Consider the following 20,775-nt stretch of genomic DNA (forward strand, 5'->3'; position numbering starts at 1 on the left):
TGCTGCCCTCACCCTGCCAGTGTAAATCACAGCAATAAAAAAACACCAATTAAAACCAGAAAGGTGCTTTGCTCAAGACAATCGTGCAGGACAATCTGTCTCTCCTAAGAGGCTGAATCGGAACGCTCCGTTTCTGAAAAGCACAGCCCAAACAGAATATGTAGGTTATTCAGCTCCCAGCAAGTCACTTCACATAAATGTCCACAGAGTTAATTCACTTCTGCTTTATGAAAAATGAAACGTTTTTTAGAGCAGTCCTGGAAAGGCAACAAATCCTCAAAACCAGAAGAGGAAAATACTGCCTCCAGAGAATCCATTTAAGAAATCATGCCTCTTTTTATTTATTTTAATTCTTCACCCCTTTTTTAAGCCTCGAAATACAGCAAGATCAGCACATTCAGCTCCTCAAACACTTCACTTTTCGCTCTGCAGTGTTGGAGGAAATAAATGGGCTTTTCCTCCCTGCCAGCTGAAGTTTGTGGTGCCTCTTTCGGTGACTGTCAGCAACGTGAAGAGCAAAGACAAAAGGATGCAAGAGCCGTACACATCCACGCTGCACTCCAGCATCCCAAAAATCCAGCAATCCCAGGCAGAGAGACCCAGTGGCACCTGAGCTCTTCTTCTGGACAGCAGCGAGTCACACTAAGGTGGAATAGTCTGTTGTAGGAGCGTTACATTGGAACACACCCCACAAGCATTTGAGGCTGCAAAGGGCTCTATCCCAGCTGTCCTAATTCAGGGAAGGGCTGGGAAACGAGCAGGTCTGAGCATTTCCAGCTGTCTGCACACATCCTGTCACTGCACTGGATATTCACCACCGGCAACTCCTTGAGTTGCTCACAAAAGCAACACCCGCTTCAGTCCCGTCTTCTGCAGCCCCACAAATGCCTCTCACGGTGTGTTTTTAAATGGAAATGAAAATAAAAACCAACAACACATCAGTCACAAGCAAAGTTTGTTGACACAGCTGACACAGCCCCTGCAGGAGTTACTCCACTCCAGGGGTGCAAATACTGCCATGAGTATTTGTTCATGGCACAGAGCTGGAAGGAGCCCGTTATTAGTGACACTCCCTGTGCTCCCATTTCTCTCCTGATAAGATCTTCCTCTGCCAGGTAAACCACAGTGCACCTCTCCAAAACCCCAAGGAACACCCTTCAACACTGGAAACGGGGAGACCAAGAGAAGGTGGGGGGAGGAAAACCAGCTCTGTGAATTAAATCAGCCCAGAGAGCTCCCTTTTAACCGAGGCACCCCAACCTTTGGTTTCCCTGGGAAGGAAAATCTGCAGCCTCTGAACCTTAAGGCAGGGATTTAGTGATTGGGATCAGAGCTCAGAGCTCTGTGGCGTTCACACCTCCCCCGGCTCTCAGGGTGGGAAGCCTTTGCCTGCCACAAACCACCCTGTGCCACCACCATCAGCTCAGAGTGACACACCAGTCTCTCTCACTCCAGGAAACCAAGGGGTTCATCTCCAGTGGGCACAGAATCATGGAACGGTTTGGGTTGGAAGGCGCCTTAAAGCTCATTCTGCCGTGGGCAGGGACACCTTCCACTATCCCAGTTTGCTCCAAGCTCTGTCCAGCCTGGCCTTGGACACTTCCAGGGTGTCACAGATTTCACAGTGTCCAACCGTGCCCAAGGCAGCTGGAAACACATGGCAGTGACAAGCAGTAGCACCCTACCTAGGAAAGATTTAAAGGCTTCACCCTGACACAAGTCACAAGAGAAACGTGTCAGGATCTCCCTGCACGAATGCAAAGCTCACACCCCATCACACCCGTGCTGCAAAGCACAGATAAGGCATTCTCCACTTCACAGTTTTTTGGAGGCTCAGAGCAGAAGGGGCCGGCTTATTACCCAACCTGCAAATAAACGCAGGTCATTAATTTAGCAGCATGACATCACATCCTGCAGGCTGAATTTCAACACGCAGCTCCAACGGAGGAACCACGTGAAGAAATACAGCAATTCCCTAGGATTTCTAGTGCACAGGCTGCTTTCTGACCACAGAAGACCTAAATGGATGTCCTGAACGCAGAAACAAAATCACCGATCTACGATGCCAACAAACATTTCTCTAGAGGGGACAATTATTTTAAATATTTCCTCGTATCCAACTGCAAATAGGCAGCGTTAGAGCACCAGTAATGTGGGAGGGGGGTTACAAAGTTAATGCCAACAATCTGCTTTAACCTCTTAGGCACACTGGGTGGTATCAGCAAAGGAGAAGTCTGACAGGAGGAATCAGAAAAGGATTTTAAAGACTGGCAGCCACTCGATAAAATGGCCAAGGAAAGTTCCCTCTAGGCAGTAATAAATGATGCGGGCCAGTTCACTCGTGCCCTGATGGACCATGAGTTAAGCAGCACCCATTAGAAGCAAAGATATTTAAGGAGCAGTTCATTAAAACGTCAGCTCAGCTGGGCAGGCACAGAGAAGAGAACAAGTAACAGCCTTCTATCCCATGATCCTGGTGCTCCTGTATCAAATATTATCTGTGCCTCACGCTCTTCCCTCTCCTCCACTCTCATCCCACCTTGGCACTGAGGAAGGCTTGCAGGATGGGCTGTCTCCCCAAAGCCCGCAGGAGGTTCTTCCAGCAACAGATTTCCATCCTTGGAGAGTTTCAAAACCCAAGGGAACTCCGAAAAACCTGATGTTCCTTTGAGGTTCGTTTTGCTCTGAGCAGGAGGTACCACAAATTTGCCTGGGGTTGTTGTCTCCACAGGTATTCTCACAGCCGCTTATACTTTCTGAATTCATGGTTGGACTCTGGCATTGCCTCCCAAAAACATCCTAACGCTTGGATACAGGACACGTGCCTAGATGGGGCTGTGTCTTCTCAGCACAGGCACTCGTTTTCTTGCCAGCATTCCCCCAAAAAACTCTGCACAAATTATCAGAACTCAAATTATCGCCTTCTGATAAAAGGTTCCTCGGGCCCTGCTTTTGTGTTTAAAACGTCCTTTGATAACCCATCTATTTACGTTTTGAAAGGGAGAAAAACTGAACTGGGAAACTGCACAAGCACAGAAACAAAGGCGGTGTCTGACAAGGAGTTTGTTAATTTGGGGATAATTGCTCATTAGGGCGAAGAATGGCTTTTGCAGCGTTTCATGGGGAGCAGACGAGAAGCCCCAGCCCATTACCGGGTACCGCTTTTGGCAAACACGAGCTTCTCCCAGCCAGTGCACTGGCACATTACACTCCTCAGAGCTCACCCTGAGCTCCCCAACCACCCACAGGCGCTGGAATTTCACTCCCAATTAAAAGCAAGCGGGTCTGGAGCCCCGATGCATCACAGAATCCCAGAAGGGTTCGGGTTGAAAAGGACCTTAAAGCTCATCCCGTTCCACCCCCTGCCATGGGCAGGGACACCTTCCACTAGCCCAGGTTGCTCCAAGCCCCATTCCAACCTGGCCTTGGACACTTCCAGGGATGGAGCAGCCACAGCTTCTCTGTCTCACAGCCCTGAAGGCCCTTGGAGTGACTCCGTGCATGGCCAGGCAGGTATTCCTGCAGCAATCACCCTCGAGGAGCTCTCAAGGTCTTTTTCATCATCCTATAACAGCAGGAGCCATTTTTTTGAGCCTTTCAAACAGTTCTAAATTAACTTTCCCGAGCAAGTTTTCCAGAGCAATATAACCTGACTATGCAAAGCTCCTCGCAGAAGCGCAGGGGCACAAACAAGGAAGACAAAGCACAGACCTGTGAGAGCTCCAGCTCGATTTAGATGGAGCCGTTTCATTACTATGCAGATTCCAAGCCATTCCCGCAGTTCCCGAAGAGCTCCCCGGGCCCTCCTGGCAAGCGAAAATCCATTTTGTGTACAAATAGGGCTTTTACGGCCTGGCACAGTGCTCGGCTGCAGAGTCAAACTTTTCAATGCCTGATAAATTTTTACTTGAAAGTGGCAGGAGAGCTCATGCCAGAAGCCCGTCTGAAACGCCAGCTCGGTGGCAGAAGGTCAAAGCGTGGTATCAAGAGATTTAATGGAAGTGTTTCAAGACAAACTTCTTAAAAGCATTGTGCTATCTAGGGAGGTGCAGATTTACACCGCCTGGAAAGCCGAGGAACAATCTCCACGACTCTTTTTCCAATGAAGGGTAATTTCTTTAACATTCTACCTCTCAAAAAGCACCGCAGTAGGGTCTCCTATTTCCGTGTCTGATCAATCCTTGGGTATTTGGCTGAAGTTGAAGAATAAAGAAGTGTTAAATGCCAGAGCTTTTGTGCAGACTGTCCTCTAAAAACGAACCAAACCAAAACAAACCAAAAAAAAAACCCAAGCAAACAAAAAACACCCCGAACCAAACCCCTCCAAAGCCAAACCCCCAGGTGCTAAAGATGCTAATTTCGTGAATAAAAACCCCAGAGGTCAGACCCACAGACAATTAAGACCAACAGTCCAAACAATTAGCCTTTCTCCTAAAACTGTGGCTGGAGAAGAATTACGTCGAACTGAAAGGCTCCCTGATCTTTGCCATTTTTACAGAAGTATTTAAGGCTACGTTAGTGTCAACAATGACCTTGAGCGTTAAGACTTTCAGCATAATGGGTTTTGCCAGCTGTCCCCACACTGTAATACAGAAAGGGACACTAAAACCCCACCACCAAACCCCGATGTGTCTGCTCAGGGTCTCCCCCTGCATCTACACAAATGCACTGCTGGAGTCGCCGGCAAGAGCAGCTTTGCGACAGCTCTCACACATTTCAATTGTCTCCCATCTGCCATTTGAACAAACTCGAGTGTAAGACTTTAAATTCAATTAGCGGCGACTCTCGGCGCTCCCAACATTAAATTTGCAAGTGACATTTAGTGGCATTCAACACGCACGGAGCTAAGCTAATACACTAATGGGCCAGCAAGGGAGACCGTAACAACACTCCAAACTGTGGTGCTCTTTTTCAGTCAAGGAAATTAAAGGAGTAGGCTGCAGTGGACAGGAGGAGATGACAGCTATTAAAAATCCTTCTTAAACAGAGGCTGCAAAAGCTTTCCTCTCCAGAAAGGAGTGTCTCACCCAGCTTGGGAAGAAAGCTGCCGGATTTCCCCCCCATTAGAAAAACCCAAAGCTACTGGACTTCAGGGATTCCTTGAACTCTTCTTATTTCAAAAATAAGCTTCGCCTCAATTCCACTGAAATAAAGCAAGAGCTACCTCCAAAGAGCTTCAAAATCAGGGAGACAGAAAGCAGACCACGCTGGGAAGTCAGAGAGAAAAACAGCTTTAGAGTCATGGTTAGTCAGGGGGAGATTTGTTGTTGTTGCTGATTTAAATCTAAGCGAATTAGCACAAGCAAAACCCAGGGAAGATGCTTTCCCAATAAAGATGTATTAGTGTTTTTCTTTGATTACAGATGTGTAATTGGATACCAGAGCAGCACCCGCACGAGCACACCAAGGGAGCGTCAACAGGACATGTTCTGTTCCACTCAAGTCTTGCTTCTCTGCTTTGCATGAGTGAGCTGTAAAGAGCAGCAACAGCAGTGACCACGTTTTAAAAGCTGCATTTCTTTAAGAGACATGTTGTAGCCTCCAAAATTAGACTTTCTCTTACCAGCTCTTGGCCAAGCACTATCAGAACAAAGCTCCTGTGGTACTTTGAGGGTTCCCCCCCCCCCCGCTTCTCAACTACATTAAAATGATTGATAAGACCAGAAACAGTACAGACAAACATTTTAAAGATGTTTAAACCACTGAATCTCAGAATGGTTTGGGATGGAGGGGACCTTAAAGACCATCTCACTCCAAACCCCCACCAGAGGCAGGGCCACCTTCCACTATCCCAGGTGGCTCCAAGCCCCAACCACACAGTTACACTTAAGTAGCTTATTAAGATGGATGTCCTTTTGATCCATGAAAACCAAGCCCAAGTAACCTGCACCAAACACTGCCCCTGATAAGCAGATTTTCCAAAATAATACTAATAAAAAAAAAATATTTGGGATGAAAGCATCCCAAAATGCCTGTAGGTTTCCCACCTTCCTCATTCTTCGGCGTTTCCCCCAGCATTTTGGGGATAGGGAAGGACGGGATTTAATAATTCACAGTGTGCTGCACACTTCGGGAATTCAAGCTGTATTGAAAGCTGGAGTTTCCAATCCCATGAACAGACCAGACCTCCAAAGGGCTGCCTCTCTGTGCTGGTGTCCTGGGAGCAAAAAAAAAAAAGCCTGCAACCACACCAAAATCCCTTGGAAAACACTGACGGGATGCAGGAGCTCAGTTCGTGACCATGAGATTCCAAGAAAACCTCTCAAACCGCAGGGTTTTGAGCTCATTTTAAGCCCACCTCTACTTCAGAGCAGTGCAGTTGGGTTTGATGTGTTGCACTTGAATTATGATTAAAATAGCATCCGGCTGCTCTGCTCTACTTCAGCAAAGAACACTTTGGACCTACCTTGCTGAGTAGCCTTAAAAAGCCTTCCTGCCCTACACACGTCCCTGCAAACCACGCTGGGAGAGAGGGACCTCCTGCCACATCCAACAAAACCAGCCCTCAAGCCCATGTGCAAATTTGGGGTTTTGATGGTGCCATAAGGATTTATTTTTTAACTCAAACAGGCCTTTTCCCAAACAAGGGTCTGGATTATTTTTAAGCGTTTTTGGTTTGGGGGTTTTTTTTGTTTGGTGGTTTTTTTTTTTCAGGATGTCCTGCTGCCCCAATTAAAAAGCCTTCAATTCCACAGCCATTCCTTACGGCCATGCTGAAATTGCTACTAAATCTGAGTAAGTCCCAAGCCACCCGTATTTAGTGCACCAATTAACCAACGCTGAGCAACCAGAAGACAGGGAAGAAATTTGTAAGTCGCCATCGCCCCCCGTGAGTGTGTTCTCCCTCCACATGTTCAGTTCCGGCAGAACTCACTAATTATTTCATTAAAAGCTGCGCCTATTCAAGCTTGGCGAGGGTTAAGAGATGCACGGAGAAGCAGGTATATAACAAACCACTGCCTTTTAACCATTAACACCCAGTAGTCCAAATAATACCCATTAAAGACCTCAAGTCCTGAAAAACGATCCACCTACTTGGATTTGTTGAATGTGTAAGCGTCACGTTAAAAGCTAATTAACATGTGGAGACATGTTATCTGCAGGTTGATACTGTGGCAGGCGAAAGAAACGTGATAAACGATTCGGGAATCGCAGCTTGTTGCACAGATCACGAACACAGTTTAAAGGTGTCTGAGCTGAATTTAGCTCTGCTCCACATGCCCAAACTTGGAAAATCAAGAAAACCTCCCTGGATTCAACTAGGGTTTATTACCCATATTGTAGAAGTAGCCTTTATTTGTTGTTTGCCACCAGCTGGGGAGATTTGCGCTCTCTTTCCAAACTCTAAACAACATCACAAAGCTGAAGCAACTCCAACCACGACAAAATAGTGCTGGAAATAAACCAGAACGCCACTCCAATGCAATACCCGCTCCCCCCCAAAAAAACCAACACAGCCAAGCCCAAATCCACCAAGACCCACAGCAGCACTGCTAACTGATTTCAGCTTACAGGTGTCACGTCTGCACTTTGTACCGGTTCACAGGCGGGCATGAAATCCAACAGAAACCACTTCCATCCACGTGGACCTGAAGCAGGAGAACGGAGTCTGAAGGAACCGCTACTAAACGTGCCGCCACACCACGACGCTGCCACCAACCCGAGCGACACGAGGACGTTCACCCACATCCCGCTGCTGCTCTGCTTCCAGAGGCACTGCCTGCATCAGCAAGCTCCAGCAGCACCATGTCAGTGTGGCAGAGCTCCCTTTTTTTTTTTTTTTTTCTTTTTTACAAATAATACTCTTTTTCTCTCTCCTTCCATCCTTGCTTCGCGTACTTACGGCGCCTGGAGGCACCGAGGCACTCTTTAATGAGGTTTTCACACAAGACAGAATAAATTAGGAGCCTTGATCAAAACAGGGCCTCCAGGAGGAACACGGTGCAGAGACAGCCACATGCGTTATACACCCTGAAAAATCCAAATACTGCAGCCAGGCAATCGGCAAAGCCATTCCACGAGCAAACAGGGAGCACACCTGCCTGCCAGGGTGCCCGTGACGGCGAGGTCTCTCCTTCTCACCCCCGTTCTGCCTCCCAGCCCCTTGGTCCCCAAGCGTGTCCCCACTGCCATCCCACAAACCTCAGCTCGAGTGTTGCCTCCGTGACCCTCGAAGGCGTAGGGATGGGATGGATCTGCTCCCGGCTCCAGCGGATGCTTCCAGCCTCTTTTGGAGCAGGGAGCATCCCGCCCTCGCACCCCAGCGAGCACAGGGGCTGGAGCCCCTGGGCTGAGCAGGGGGGTCCCATGGGCCCCCAGGATGAGGGGACCAGAAACACCGGGATGAGGGGGCTGGGCCACCCCCACACTGCCACCTGAGCGAACCCCATGTCCCCCCAGAGCCTATGGAGCAGGGAGAACCAGACCTCTCCCTCCAGCACCGTGGGAAGGAGGGGACAGACCCAACCAGGCACCGGGGCTGAGAGGACCAGAGCCCCTCCTGGGTACCGGGGCTGAGGGCGCTGCAGACCCCCAAGCTGAGGAGCCCTGACCTCCCCCGGGATGGGCTGCAGCGCCGGAGCTGGGGGTCCCAGACATCCCCCGGGATCGGCTGCAGCGCCGGAGCTGGGGGTCCCAGAGCCCCCCAGGGCTGAGCAGATCGCAGCCTCTCAGTCCCCGCGGAGGCCCAGGGGCCCAGATCCCCCCGTGCCGCGGGGGCCACAGCTCGGTCAGCCCCGCCGAGCGGCTCGGAGCCCCGCCGGAGCCCCCGGTGCTGCGGGGGCCGGAGCTCCCCTCGCTCTCCCCGGGGCTGCGGGGGCCGCCGCGGGGCTGCGGGGCTGGATCCCCACAGTACACGTCCTGCCCTCGGGCAGCGGCCCGTGCCCGCTGTCCCCGCTGTCCCCGCTGTCCCCGCTGCCCCATCCCGCCGCCACCCCCGGGCCTGCGCCGGCCGCTCCGCCGGCCCCGCGCTCGGGCTGAGGCCGCTGCCTGGCTGCTCACTCACCGTGCGGAGCCGCGGCTCGGTGCGGGTCGGTGCGGCCGCCGTGCGGGCGGCTCCAGCCCCGTGTCCCGTGTCCCGTGTCCCGTGCCCTGTATCCCGTATCCCGTATCCCGTATCCCGTATCCCGTGCCCCGTGTCCCGTGCGGCGGCCGCGGGCGGGGCGGGCGGCTCCGCGCGCCACGTGACCGCCGTGTCATCCCCGCCGCCATCTTGTGTCCCGTCCGTCCCTGGCGGCCAGCGCTGCCCCCCCAAAAAATCGCGTTCCCAAGGGATTTACACACACACCCCCCTCCCCGCGCTGCTCCTTGCAGCCTGGGGCACCCAGGGAAAGGCCGCTCCTCGCTGTGAAAACCACTGTTTGACAGCATCACAGAATGAGATCTGCCAGCCCGTGGAGCCCCCCCTGTGCCCGATGCCCACCTTGTCCCCCAGCCCAGAGCACTGAGTGCCACGGCCAGGCCTGCCTTGGACACCTCCAGGGCTGGGCACTCCAAACCTCCCTGGGCAGCCCCTGCCAAGGCCTGACCGCCCTTTCCATGAAGAAATTCTTCCTGATGTCCAACCTGACCCTCCCCTGGCACAGCTCTCTCGCCATGAGGGCCCAGAACTGGACACTCAGGTGTAATAGGTAATAAGGAGCAAAAGGCATAATTTGATCATCAAATTAAGTTTAATAAAATGGGTTGCAATAAACCTAGCAAGAACTTTGGAGGAGTTACGAATTAGACAGTCACAATAAGGGAAACCACAGTGTTGTAATTGTTAGATGGTTAACTACATGACTGTTAAGAATTTGTATGTTGTGTCTTGTTATTTTACAAGTGTTTGTCCTAAGCATGCTTATAGAGAAAGAAAATAGAATGAAACAGCAAAAACCAAAGGAAATGACTTGCCCCCCCCCCCATCTGGAAGCTTCTAGACAGCAGACTCTGAGGACTATGGTCTAACTAAATCATTGGCTGAACCCAGGTGGCGAGATGGAACCCGCGAAAACAAGGACCAATATCGGGGGAGCCCACGAAATGGAACCCAATAAAGAAATCAAAAGAGGCTTAAAGGGTGGAGATAAAGGTGGGGTATAAAAAGTGGGGTGTTGGCTCACCACGTTGCAGACCGTTGGTGGAACAAAAGTTTTCCTCCGGTCGCCCAGCTTACCTGCCTTCAATAAATTTCTATTACATTTCTAAAATTATCATCTCTGGTCTATCGACTATAACGCAGGTGTGTCCTCAAAGAAGGCACCCTGAACCTTTCTGAGCATAAGTAGCTCCCCTAAAACATTAAATTCCAGTATCAGCATGACTTAATCAGAGCAGCTGTGGCATAGCAGGGTATGAGGAGTTCACGTCCTAAATCCGACAGGTATCCTTCCAGTACCTGACGGGAGCCTACAAGAAAGATGGAGAGGGACTTTTCACAAGAGCATGCAGTGACAGGACAAGGGGGAATGGATTCAAACTAAAAGAGAGTAGGTTCAGGTTGGATATTAGGAGGAACCTCTTTCCTGTGAGGGTGGGCAGGCCCTGGCACAGGTTGCCCAGAGGAGCTGTGGCTGCCCCTGGATCCCTGGAAGTGTCCAAGGCCAGGTTGGACGGGGCTTGGAGCAACCTGGGCTAGTGGAAGGTGTCCCTGCCCATGGCAAGGGGTGGAACAAGATGGGCTTTAATGTCTTCCAACCCAAATCATTCAATTTATTCTGTGACCCTGTGACCCTGGGCCTCCTCCTTCAGGAGGTGAGGCATGCTCCACGCTGGCACAAGAAGCCATTCCCTTGGGATCTGGGGTTGGGGAAAGTGCATCCTGCCCTGAGAGCCATGAGTCCAGAGTGTCCAGTGTTGGAGCAAACTCTAATACCTGCCTTAATTTCACTTTGCAGATGCTTTTGTTCACCTTTTTTCATCACAACATCAATAGCCCTGGAGATGCGAGAAGTCAGCTGTTATTAATAAAATTCTAGTTAACATAAAATCACAGGGCAGTTTAGCTTGGGAGCCACCTCTGAGGGTCACCATCTCCAGGTAGAAAGAGGCACAACTGTCCTTCCTTACAGCCTATTTCAAACTTTGCATTCACAAATTGTGACCTCTAACACAAAAACAAAAACAAACAAACAAACAAAACCAACCAACCAGACAAAAAACAGTGGGTTTTTTTCCCCTGCAAAAAGGTCTCAATCATTTTGTGGTGCCCACAGAGGGATTCCTGAGCCTGGTTCCCTGCAGGGCCCTTCCCCAGCGTGGGAAGATCTGCGAGGTTTGATGAAAAGTTTTCCCCTATTTCACTCGCTATCTCACCAACGTGGTTCTTCGCCAGCAGATCCCGGAGATAACAGAGCTACACATGCAGCTACCCCTCTCCCAGGCATTGGAGGATGAAAACACACATGGGAGGGACTGGATGTACCAGTGTGTTCCAGTAATGCCGAGCAAGAGGCAGTTTTTGCTGATCTTGGCATGTAAACATAAAAAAAAAACTCGGAAAAAAAAACCTCAAGACTTATCCTGATCAACAAGTGATTGCAGACATTACCTAAGCAAAATTAAGAATCAAGCTTGAATAAACAGTAAATTATGCACTGGAACATTTGAAACACAATGGCTCTCTGTAAGGAGCTGTCAAATCCGGCACCTTCTGAAAGGGCAGTTGAGCCATTCTGAGGGAAAATGCTCTGTAATAAAACTCAAGTTTAGAGCCAGTGGGAAAGTTATTATTTTGAGATCTGCCATGACCTGCAGCTCATCACATCTTTCATCAGGGCTGATGAAAAGGGGACGGGTTTTGTTTGACCTCAGGATCCAGGCACAGCTTTCACCCTGTGCAAACTGCTTAGTAGTTGGGAAGGGAAATGCAGGTGGAAGAGTCCTCTTTGGAGAAGACTGCACTGGACTTTTCTTCCAGGCAAAACATTTTCAATGTGTTTTTTCACATCTGAGCACAGCACTCATGGGCTAAATATAAATGTGTCTTTTCCATCTGAATAGGAAACCAAGAGTCTGAGCGTGGTATTGGCCACTATTTTCCCACTCTTTGCTCGGCATGTCCTGGAAGGCATCATGGAAATGAGTGAGAAATGAAGATGCCCAGTTGGGTCACCCAACTTCTGTGGGCAGTGCTGAGCCAATCGTGCAGGAAGAGGAGGTTTGGTTCTCTCCTGCCTGAAGAGGGATTTATTTACTTCTGAGTAGGTTTAATATACACCAGCTCGGTTCTGGTTTTTCCCCAGTTGACCAGGCTGGTTGCACCAGGAAGGGTTTAGGAGTAGGGAATTGGGCCAGCTCAGCTTGCCTTGCAGGTGCTGATCACCCACACAGCCACAAAAGGCTGGGGGCAGTGGAGCCTTCGGGGGAGTGACAATCCCAATCCCCATTTATCTTTCCACTTGCTCCCCCTGTGCGATGCCATCCCGACACGGATGTTCCTAGCGGGGGTTCCTGCTTTTCGGCAGGGATCTGTTTTCCCTCTGACTGTCGTTTCCTGCCATCCCATCTTACTAATGCTCTAATAGGATTAATGTTGCTGACGCTCCCCCCGGGCTAATGGTACAATAAATCCCCCCCTTGCCGGGGTTGTTCCCCCTGGTATGGGCATTTTCCGGCAAATAATATGAACCTGAAGTGTGTGCAAATTGATTCCCAGGGAGCCTGACCTCTCGGTTGGGAATGACAAAGGGCCATCCAAGAGGCTTTAGAAATAGCTGTCCTGGGCTGCTGCCTGGGCTTAATCCTGCTGAGCCACTTCTCTCCCTGAAAACAACCTTTCCTGCCCAGCTACCACCAGCCCCCGAGCGCCTGAGGGTGGGGGAGATGCATCAAGGCCAGGTTGGACGGGGCTTGGAGCAGCCTGGGATAGTGGAAGGTGTCCCTGCTCGTGGCAGGGGGTGTCACTGAATGGGCTTTAAGGTCCCTTCCGACCCAAATGATTCCAGGATTTTATAAATGTCGTTTTGGGGACTTACTGCAGGAGGGAGGTGCCCTTTGGAGGCTGTAGGGGATGACCCACCTTGCTCAGCTGGGGGGTTCGATTAAATCAGTTGATCAGAATCAATGTACATGTGAATGGATCAATGGATGGAGGAGATTCCGATTCAGCTACTTTGCTATTCAGGCAGTGATTAATGGGGAGGTGACGTCATCCTCTCAGATCAGCAGTATTAGCCGGTGATCTGTTGCAGAAAAACAGCATTATAAATGCAAGGTTGTTGAGTTTTCCTCCTGTCCGTTTCACATCACCAGGAAAATGCATAAACTCATTTCTTTAATTAATCCGGTTTTCATGGCTGATTGCTCCTGATTAAAATAGCACGTGTCTTTGGGGGGGAAATGTGTCAAAGCTGGAAGTAAAAGGAGAAGCTCTGAACAGAGGGAGGGCAAAATCCATCTCCCCACTTAAGAAGGGGGTAAAATGAAAAAGAGGTGTGGTAAAAGAAGGAAGAAAAAAAACGATTCCAAGGGGAAAACAAGCCAAGAGCTGTGGTATGAGTTTGGATCTGATTTGCTTGGAAGCTCCTATAGAATCTGCACTTCACATGCTGCAGCTCCCTTGGTTTTTCCCACCGTGCCAGTGCTGCTCATTCCAAAAGCTTTTTTTTCCCACCCCTGACACAAACTGTAAATAAATAAAGGTAAAGGTGGGTGTGTCTGCATGCCTTTTTCCCTGGAAAACAGGTGTTTATCCCCAGCAGGGTTTTGCAGACCCACAGACACGCAGGGCTCAGGTGAGCCTGGAGTGGAGCCGACCCTCTCCAAGCCGGCATTGCCACATCCTCCTCCTCCTCCTCCCTGCAGATGGTGCCTGCCTGCTCAGGCAGGTCCAGCAGCCCGAGAGACATTAATTATGGAATTGTTAAAGCTCAGTTACCTCTCCAGGCAGGAGTCAGAAGAAGGAGAAGAGCTCCAAAGCCTCCCTGGCATCCAAGGAGCAGGAGCAGGAGCAAAGGGACACGTAGAGGCTCCTGGTCAAGCTCTGTGTGGTTTGTGCTGAGCACAGAGATGTCACACAGTGAACAGCTCTCCTTCCTGCTCAGTCCTGGGGTCTGAGCCTGGAGGCTTTTTCAGGTCACACCCTGTGTTTGTCCTTCACCTCACGCGATTTTGGGAACTGCCTTTGCCAAAGGGTTTGGGGATTTTGTCCTCCTGTGGTGCTGGCACTCGGGGAGGGCACAGGTTTCTTTCCCAAGATGGATTTTCTCAGTTTTCCCTGTAGGGGCAGCAGTTGCCTTTCAAGCCTAAAGGAATCAAAAAACCCCTGTCTTTTAAAAACTGATTCCTGATCCCAGTGACTGCAGCTCTGATAATGGGACTAAAACATCAGCATGAGCTTCTACTAAGTGGGTTTAGTAGTTATCACGTTCAACTCAGTGCCTAAAGCTGCTTAGTGATTTGTGTCCTGTGTCACCATGCCAGCTCTATTCCTCAAATAAGAATGAGGACTATAAATTAAACCTCCTTTTATAATATTAATAATAACAACAACAACAACAACAACAACAACAACAACAACAATAAGAATAAGAATAAGAATAAGAATAAGAATAAGAATAAGAATAAGAATAAGAATAATGATAATGTTGTCCTGATTGAGTGCAGGCAGTATTAATTAAGGACATGTTATTAGGAAAAGGTGGAAACCACCCCCAGAGGGTGGTCGGGCACTGGACAGGCTCGCCAAGGCTGCCAGAGCTCCAGGACAATGCTCTCAGGGAATGGTGGGATTGTTGGGGTGTTTGTGCAGGGCCAGGAGTTGGACTGGATGGTCCTTGTGGATCCCTTCCAGCTCTGGCTGTTCTGTGACTGTGCCTTTAAAACAGAATAAAATCTCTGTCTGGAGCCCCTCATACCTTTCAGGGAAACACCAGATTCTCATAAAACAGATGGAAATCCTCTTACCAGTGTGACAAATAGATAAAATCAGAGAAATCTGTAGGCCACCAGTTTTTTCCATGTGAGGACAAGGATCAAACGTTATTCCAGCTTCGGTGCTCGTACAGCTTTCCCTGTAACAGCCTCTAAATAAAATAATCTGATACTGCCTTTAGAAAGAAAGGAAATGAGGAGACAACCTGACCCTAAGGACCTCATTTTGATGGCAAATGTTGGTAACTTGAAGATTTAGCCCCAAAATCCAAGTGGAGCTGGCATACATTACTTGAGGAGGACTGCAAAACGGTATAAACCATATAAAACCGAGATCACAGCATTGAAGGTTTCCTACATGAGCTTGGGTCTAATTTCAGGCTACCTTACATTAAATCTGAAGGCCCTCGAGTTGGCCAAGGCAGGGGGTTGCTCCTGGAGGGCGCTGAGCCACCGGTCAGCCTAGCAGGTCGAGCTGAGTGTATTCATGGAGGTGGCATCACAAGAGCTCATCTGAAGCTCAGGTCAACACAGCAGCCTCATCCTAAAGCAAGCTGTAAATGGCCAAAACACCTCCCATTTGATGGCTGATAATAATAATCCTGAGCTGAGCTCTAAACCGGGGGAAAGCTGCTTCCAACTGAGTGTTTTTGATGCAGGAAGGATGTTTGATGTAAATGTTGGGAGAATAATTCATGTTGGGCACGCACATGAATGCAGATGTGATTTGGATGGCAGGCACAGGACGTTTAGAAATGGAAATCTCATTATCCTGACAGTAATTCAGGACTATTACAGGGGAGCTTAGGGTCTTTAATCAGTAGCACTGTATTAGCATAACAGAGTAAATTGAGATAAAGCAAAAGAAGCTGATTAAAGAACATTTTTCTCCACCCAAGCCCTGCTACCTACTGTATCCAAACACATCAGTGGGCCAAGTCCTGCTGATCCCTTCTCCTTCTCCCCCCGAGTCAAGGTGAGCACAGGTGGGTTTGCCTCCTGCCAGAATCACAGAGCATTCTGAGTTGGAAGGGACCCACCAGGATCATCGAGTCCAGCTTTTAAGGGAATGGCCCGTACTGGGATCTTTGGCTTGGTCTCACAGCAGAAGAACCCAGGGACAGCCTGGAATAAACACCTGCATATCTTTCACTGACCCTTAGAAGTGGTGATGTCTCACAGGGGACAATGCAAGGCAGGGAACAGCCCCCGGGGCTGTAACTGAGAGCAGGGACACTGCTGCACTGGGTTTGTTCCCTTATAAAGGCCCTTCTCTGGCTTATTTTAACCCCCCCTAACCCTGAGGTGACAATAGCTTCCTTATCTCCATGCCCTGGGGGTGATTCTACAGCAAGTGTGGCTGAGCTCCTCTGTGCCCCAGAGCCGATTTTCACCTCCGAAGAGATCAGAGACACCTCGAGGTAAATCTCTTATCTAACTGCAGTTTGTCCTGGAATTGTGGGTTTGGGTTCCTGTGACTTCTCCTAGTCACGGTGGCACTCAGCCATCTCGCCCAGGCCAGTCTTGGTTCATCTCCTTGGAAAGAGTGGCCCTTAACTCAGTCTTTCTCCTGGTGGTGACCACACGGTTTTCAGGGCTGCTCTGGCGTGCCTTTGAGTACAAGGACTCCAGTACCAGCTCTGCTATTATGGCTCCAGCTGCCCTTGGTTCTTCCTGGGCTATTCCAGTAACCTCCTATATATCCTTTGGAAAACAGCTTAGCATTCCCTTCTACATCCCTTCCTCCTTCCTCCCTTTGGAGACCAGAGCTGTATGTGGACACCACCATGGAGAGCACAGAGCAAACTGAAGCAGTTTTGCTGACTCCTGTCTCAAGAAACACCCCCTTTTTGTTTGTTTGTCCCTAAAATCCTTTGAAAAGGGGCCGTTTAGAAAGGCCTGTTCATCTTCCCTGAGTGACTTCAGTGCGTGCAGCTCACACAGGAATGGCCACAGGGAGTCAGACGTGAGGGCCCCTGTGGGTGGACACAGAGCACAGAGCTGCTGCAGCGAGACCTTCTCACAGGTTCTCTTCGTGTTTAACAGCCCGTGGTTATTTCCAGCTAAAAATAACGTGCTCTAAGGCCCTGGAAGAATTATCTGGCTCCCCTGTGCCTGAAGAAGCGCTGACTCTGTGTGTCAGTCCCAAGTTATTCTCGGTGATGAATTAGCCCTTGTTCCGACCACGCGCTGTAAATGGGCTCCCTGGCTCTGCCTGCCTCGGGAGCCAAACGCCGCTGTGCACTCAGGAGCCAAACACACGGTGCTTTCAGCTGGGGAGAGCAAACCTCCGAGGGGAGATCTCCAGGCCCGGCTGGCACGATCAGAGCTTTTGCAGAGCTCGTTTTCCTTGTGCAAAGTTACGTAGGAGCTCGAAAGCGCGGTTTCGGGTGCGACCACCGCCGTTGCTCCTTATTCTTTAAACGGCTCGGGATGACACGCTTGGTCATTAGCAGGAAGATTTATGATGGCTCCAGAAGCTGCAAAAGGATATTTAGGCTGCCATCAGCAGCTTTGGTAGGAACAGAAGAGCCCAGGCAGGATCTTTAAACACACAGACCATTAAAAACACAGACCGCAAGTGTTTTGTTCTGTATCTATTTAAATCGGAGTAAAAATACACCGACAACAGAAGGAACAGATTGACTTTTAAAATATTCCATCAGATAAAAAAATGCTTTGGCTAAGTCCAACTGAGGGATTTTTACCTTGTGAGAAGTCTGAACAGTCCTGGAGTTCAGGGGGGTTTATAAGGGTGGCACAAGCCACTGCTTCAAACGAGCTGTTTTGTAAATTTGCTCTGCAATAATAGGCGACATCTGTTTTAGAGAATCCCAGAATCCAAGGATGGGTTGGGTTGGAAGGAACCCTAAAGATCATCTCATTCCACCCCCTGCCATGGGCAGGGACACCTTCCACCAGCCCAGCTTGCTCCAAGCCCCATCCAACCTGGCCTTGGACACTTCCAGGGATCCAGGGACAGCCACAGCTTCTCTGGGCAACCTGTGCCAGGGCCTCCCCACCCTCACAGGGGAGAATTCCTTCCTAATATCCAATCTAAACCTGCTCTCCTGTAGTTTGAGTCCATTCTCCCTTGTCCTGTCCCTACAGTTCGTAGTCAGATGACCTGCTTAAGCCTCAAAGTTTAGCTGGAATTTCTCAGGCTGAAATTATAGGGAAGCTAAACCAGAGGTTTTATGAAAAGAACAAGCTGCAACCTCTCCGTGGAAGAGGGAATATTTTACAGTGAGAGAGAAGAGCCAAGTGTCACCTCTTTTTTATTTTAATCTTATTCCAACCCCATGATTTCCCAAAAATAGACTCACTCACTGGGAACGTCACGTTCATCTCGATTCAGCTAATGATATTTATACTTTTCTATTGGATAGGATTAATTTTCCTATCCTGTTAATGCAGCACATGATTATTAAACACCTTTGCTGCACTCATAGACATATATTTTCTGTGTCAGAAAGGAAAGCAACTGGCATTTTAAATTACTGAGTGATAATTGTAGGTGGCTGTTTTCCATAATGGTAAAGGAATTCCTTTCAGGATGATAAATGGTTCTAAGACTCCCTTTTACACAAAATGAGTTCACGAGTGAATTCATTCGACAGTCATGGATTGTGGGTCTCCTGGAGAACATTTTCCACCCCTCAAAGGTACATGTATTAATGCAGTGAACATGTGTAACAGCATATTATGGAGGAAAGGTATGGAAACTTCCCAAACGATAGGTTTGGGTTACTAACACGTTGTACAACTAACGCTGCAGCTCAGATCTGGCCAAATTTCAAGGAGGCTTGTTTCACACCCACAGCTAAAGAAGTGAAGTAAGTGCCTGAGCAAAAGGTGATCCAATGACAAGAGAAGTAAATTATTATCCTGGTGTGTTAAGGAAAAGGTTTAAAAAAAATCAATACACAGCTCTGCACTGCTAACGTATCGGCTACAAAAGTGAATTCCAATGAGGGAAACCTGCCAGAAAGAAAAGATTTTATTAGGCCAGGAGGGAAGGAAGCACAGACATTCATTCAGGGTAAGAGTCAGCAAAGCCAAGAGCTCTGTTCTACACACAGCACAGCTTACAGAGGGCTGGAGCCACTGCCTGGACCGCAAAGTGCCCGGGGCTCCAGGGCACTTACTCCCCGACTTGCAGGGGGGCCCTGGGCCCAAATGCCCGTAAAGGCTCCTTCTCTCTGCTTCAGGGGCACCCGACCCGCTCCCCGCTAATGGGGTGGTCGCCCTGCACAGGCTGCCACTTGAGGGAGCACAAAGGCTCCCAGACCCAGACCCCGCTTACGGGCGGGTCCACACCCAGGGAGCCACGGAGCTCGGCCTTCCCCCGCAGCAGGGGCAAGGAGACTCCACTGCCAGGCAGCGGAGCTCGTGGCCTAAGGCCTCGAGGTGAGCCCCGGGGGCAAGGCCGGGCCGTGTCTTCGCCCGCAGCTTTAGAGGGCAGCCCCCGGTTGCTGCGCAGAGCCCCTCTTTCCCTCCTGGGAAGTCTAAGCTACGCTGCTCTCTAGTTTCTACGGGGGCTAAAGGACAAGCTCGCTCGCTCACTCACACCCACAAAGACAACACAAAGGGGGAGCGAGCTCTGCGCACCAACGTGTGGGGAGCCAGCCCTGTGTGCCGTCGAGCAGGAGAGGAGAGCCTCAGACCAGCCCCCGGGCTGCGCACGGGCCAGAAGGGCCTCGACGCGCTGAGGGGCTTCGCGGCTGGCCAAGGCGCAGAGGCTGGGACTCTTAGGTATCCCTGCCCTGGGGATGCCAGGGAGGTCCCTTTGCCCAGAGTGTCCTTGCCCACTCTGTTCCTCTGCTTTCTTCTCCAAGGGCTCCTGCTGAGGCAGAGGAAACATTTTAGACTTTGTACCATACACTATGTTTCCTAAGATACTTCTGATTTTCACGTCTCTGATATTTCCTCAAGATTTCACCAAAAAATATAATTTATATTTAAATCCCCTAGGGATTATCTCATTTTTTTTCCCCCAGAACGTCCCCTGGAAAAAAAGGTAACTCAGGTTTTCCCGAGTTTCCCAAGATCTTCAGTCTGTCCCTCACACTTTACCTCAGATTTTGCCTCATAACATCCTCACGCTGTACTTTTCAAGTTCCCTCAGTTTTACCTCTCTGAAACTCTCTGTCCTCTCCGAGTTACCTCATCAAGAAATTCCAAAACATTTTCCCTCAGGAACTTCACCCAAACACTCTGCTCTGCCCCTCTCACACCGCTGCTTAACTCTTAAATATCTGTGTAACAGCCCGAAATCTGCCCTCGAGGGCGGCTGCACAACCATTTAAGGAGCTTCTCCAAGCGCCTTTCGCCTTCACCCGCCTCACGGACCGAGGGAGGAGCGGGGACTTCGTGCCTGAGGACACTGAGGGGAGGAGCGGAAAAACACGACCCTCTGCAGGGTGGGAAAAGCGGCGCAGAAGAGGCACAGCAGCCACCGACCTGCCCTGCCCCGTCTCATCTCCCTCAGCGCACCCTCACGGCTTCCCGGTGATCCTTCAGGGCGCCCTTTTCGCCCTGTGTCCCTCACAGCCCCTCAGAATCATAGAATCATAGAATCATAGAATAGATTGGGTTGGAAAAGACCTCCGAGATCATCGAGTCCAACCCCTGATCCAGCTCCAATTACTATAGCATGGCACTAAGGGCCACATCCAATCTCTGCTTAAAAACCTCCAGGGATGGGGAATCCACCACCTCTCTGGGTAGGCCGTTCCAATGCCTGATTATCCTCTCTGTAAAGAATTTCTTCCTAACATCTAACCTAAACCTCCCCTGGCAGAGCTTGAGCCCATGTCCTCTTGTCCTATTGTTGGTTGCCTGGGAGAAGAGACCAACCCCCACCTGGCTATAACCTCCCTTCAGGTAGTTGAAGAGAGTGATGAGGTCACCTCTAAGCCT

At 49.9% G+C, this 20,775-nt stretch overlaps 2 long non-coding RNA genes across 2 annotated transcripts in view; one reads left to right on the forward strand and one right to left on the reverse strand.

Annotated features, from left to right (window-relative positions):
- LOC114069295 overlaps positions 1-9,538 on the reverse strand; it is a 24,416-nt gene extending 14,878 nt beyond the window's left edge. The window contains exon 1 of the long non-coding RNA XR_003573752.1: positions 9,498-9,538. This is a non-coding gene — a long non-coding RNA (uncharacterized LOC114069295). The remainder of the gene's footprint in view (positions 1-9,497) is intronic.
- The window catches only part of LOC114069294, a 24,482-nt gene continuing 5,869 nt past the window's right edge, over positions 2,163-20,775 (forward strand). The window contains exons 1-2 of the long non-coding RNA XR_003573751.1: positions 2,163-2,333; positions 13,142-13,148. This is a non-coding gene — a long non-coding RNA (uncharacterized LOC114069294). The remainder of the gene's footprint in view (positions 2,334-13,141; positions 13,149-20,775) is intronic.

The sequence above is a fragment of the Empidonax traillii genome, unplaced genomic scaffold (genome assembly GCF_003031625.1).
Source record: "Empidonax traillii isolate 1590-97213 ecotype Southwest subspecies unplaced genomic scaffold, ASM303162v1 scaffold1230:size172535, whole genome shotgun sequence".
Taxonomy (NCBI): Eukaryota; Metazoa; Chordata; class Aves; order Passeriformes; family Tyrannidae; genus Empidonax; species Empidonax traillii.